The sequence below is a fragment of the Triticum aestivum genome, chromosome 6B (genome assembly GCF_018294505.1).
Source record: "Triticum aestivum cultivar Chinese Spring chromosome 6B, IWGSC CS RefSeq v2.1, whole genome shotgun sequence".
Classification (NCBI taxonomy): Eukaryota; Viridiplantae; Streptophyta; class Magnoliopsida; order Poales; family Poaceae; genus Triticum; species Triticum aestivum.
In genome coordinates, this window is record NC_057810.1 from 97289568 (window position 1) to 97293361 (window position 3794).

A 3794-nucleotide genomic window follows, 5' to 3' on the forward strand; every position below is an offset into this window, starting at 1 on the left:
TTTTTAAGAAAAGGGCTCTAGCCCCGGTTCCATTTCCATCAGAAAACGAAACCCATAGAGCTTCTTCTTCATTAGTTGCAATAAAATTGAGGAACATCAATGTTGGTTGTGAAGCTCCTGGAATGTTCAACTATAATTTGGATATCATTTGTGCAGTTCAACTAAGATCAAGCGTGAAATGTATATCTCTGTTTGCACAAAAAAGGTGGAAAGGAGGGTGACTAACAAGTGGTGAAACATGCATCAATTGAAAAGAAGCATGTTCCATATCTGAATTGCAATCCTACAAGGACAGTAGCAATTTCTAAAGCAGCAGCATTGCTAGATATTAGTGTGGGCATTAGGATTAACTATGACAACTGTTAAATACGACATTACTTTAATGGTGCCATTGCTTCATTTTACTAGCAACATTACATTAACAACTGCTATAGAGTTAGTATTTGGGCACATGAGAGTAGGCGGACCAGAACAGTTGCATTTCTAACGAAAAGAAGCAACTTATCTTAATGGAAAATTTAGCAGGACATGAAAAAAGTGCCATTGATTCATATTACTGGAGGCATTACATTGAAAACAACATTGGTTTAACGCGTCCTTACTTTTAACAGTGCGACTGCTACATCTATTTATATATAAAAAGTAAATGATGGGCTAACCAGAAAATAGATAAATAGCTTAAAATTACCACAAAAATTAGAAACATCTGACCATTTATCTAATACATATAATATTTATAGCCATTAGATTATACTAATAGGGAAATAATTACCCACCATTGCCCTTATAATGGAATAACGTGTCATTCCCTCGCCTAAGCATTTTTCTAAAAAAATAAATCTAAACAGATGAGTTACCTAGAACCTAGGTATGCCCATGTGGCCTGATTCCTTCCTCTCAGCTTCCTTACCGCAATCTACTTCATCTTATAACCTACAATCTTACTACTCCACGTGCAGATTTCACACCCACACCTCGCCCTCCTCCTACAAGGGTCCATTAAACTAGCCCATCATCGCCAGGAATCAATGATCTCAACAAGATCTCAAGAAGATCCACGTATGTAGTAGGAGACTAGGACGGGAGCGGTGGAAAACCCTAGCAGCGCCCAATATCGAGCCAGACGCTATGAATCCGTGATGACAACAAGACGTACATACGCACACGGATGAAGCATGCATACATGGACGTGAACGTGAATTGGCCAGATCCGCAAAAAGCAAGGTGCGCATTGATCTAACCTTCTAGGTAGCTGTTAGGAATAATTGGATTAGAAGACAGTTGCTTGCGTATATGTCAGGAAGTAGTGGTTAGAAGGCAGTTGTGTACGTTTGTAGTGTCGCCGGAGAGAATTCATCAACAAGAGAGTCAAGTTTTAAGTTCGTGGTTTTCCGGCCGGCGGCAATAATCAATCAGCTAGCGTGGCTACCTTTGAACATGGGTTATAGACCAATTTATGCTGATGTGTATGTGCATCTGTGTTCAGGCCAACTCAATCCTTCCTTCCATAGTGTGGATCAAGTACATGTGGCCGATCTGCGTAACTTCGTACAGTGGATCTCGACAGACTAAAATAATTTTTGCTACTGATGAGCAGCAAAGATATGTAATGAGCTAGGTATGGTCACTGATAAGAGAATTCTGACAAAATTATGTTGATTGGAGGGTGGAGGTGTAAAGGAGGACACCAACAACGTATACGTACATTTGAGGTACGGTCATTGAAAAGAGAATTCTGGCAAAACTATGTTGATTGGAGGCATGGAGGTGTAAAGAAGGACACCAACAGGTATGTATACGTACATTTGATTTCAGCTCATGTGTGTGGATTTAGTTTAGTCTACAGTGTTATTTGGCCTGTGGTGGTCTAGCTATTAATTACAACTTTGCTTTGTGAGTTCTATGAAGAGTTGGCAAAAGACTGGACATGGGACGAAAATTATTTCAGCGGCAATTATGCTTGATGGAAGTTATTATCAAATTTCATCTTCCTATTTTAATCTCCATGTTGGTTATATGAAGAATCAATTTCAACGGCAATTATGCTAGATCCTTTGTTTCCCTCCTCGGAATGTTGTCAGGCATTCATAGTGTGTCGTATCTCCAGTACCCTATATTTTAGGTTGAAGACATGTTCAGAGTGAACATAAATATTAAGATACTATGTAAACCAAAGAAAAAAGAACGAGTGACCATGGTACCTTTTTTGAAAAGGAGGATGAACATGGTACCTATACTCAAACCGAAAAAAAGTAGTGAGTATATTTGTTTATGAGATTAGTCCACTGATGTGTTTGCTTTTCCACGCAGAGCTGTCGTTCCTGTTCAGATCGATCAGAGTTCAAGACAGTCCTCAGAGTTCCAGTCTTCTAGATCCCATTATAAGCCATCATGTACGTCCCCAGCCTCGCCTTCTCTGTCACATACAAGAGCCGTATGCATGGGTTGAAAAATATTGCTTTTGAGCAGGGTGGATCTATTATTGACCAGTTTGTGCTCTTCCTAAAGAATTATATGGATTCCCTCCAGATGGAGACGCGTGAGCGTGACATCAATGATGTAAAGGTGGAAAGCCGAATGTTTAGTCATGGAGCAGGGAAGAATAAGATGATGTATCTGACCAAAGTACAGACCATCTATCCTACAATGGCTGCACGTCGCTGGACTTGGGCAGGGTCAAAATCATTGTCGGTGTCTCTTTCATCAGGAAAACAAGAACTGCGAATGTGGGGATTATTTTCCGAGATAATGCTGAAAATGTTCTGCTTGCTGTGGACAGACTGTTCCAGTCATGCAATGATGCACAAGAAGTAGAAGCAATGGCATTCCTAGATGGCCTAAGATTAGTAGCGACCTGGACACAACATATTTTTGTTCTCAAGTCAGGCTCTTCTGTAGTGGTGTCAGCTATTCAACGCACAGATAGGAACCTGTCAAGACACAAGTCCATCTACAAAGAGATCAACATGTTACGGATGGTCGTCCCACAGTGGATAACACAAAATATGAAGAGAGAGAGAGAGAGAGAGAGAGAGAGAGAGAGAGAGAGAGACTAAAAATACTTACGCGAATGAATTGTTTCTTTTGTGATATGTGTGGATTTCACATGGATCGGAGCCTATAGAAAGTGTTGTGATGATTGTAATTTTTTTTTCAAAAAGGCGTGATGATTGTAATTGTTTCCTGATTCAGTAAAGCGTAAAAAAAGTTCCACTAAAGCTCTGTCTTTGCCTAAAAAAATAGATTCATCAGGTAGTAATACATTTTCGTGATCAACATGGTGGTTTAGTGTGCACTAGGTGTTCTTCCCGTAAGAGATGACATGCAGATTGGAAGTATGATTACACAATCTTAACTTCATCTCTACTTTCTAATATGCGCAATTCACTATTTCTTCAGTTCATTGCTTACAATTATCGGCAGGACATGACCTCAAAGAATCAATTGGCAGGTTTGTGTACTTCACTGCAGCAAAAACATATTTGATTGTTCATGAAACTTCTTCGTAGAACCATCCATTGTTTCGGCAAGAAATTCTAGAAGCTGCAAATTTAAGGCTATTCATAAGCCATTTTTTAATCAAATACTATTCCAACAAGTAGAAAACTGAAGAGATATATAACTAATATTGTAAATGATATTATGCTAGACGTTCTTAAATATGCATGATTTCGTTTTCTTATCGCCTCTTTATCAGATTGGGTTGAAGTATTCACATAAGAGCAGATCAATTTAAAGCTTCAGATGTGGCTGCAGGAGTGATTTTTCAATTATCTATTAGATATTAATTATAG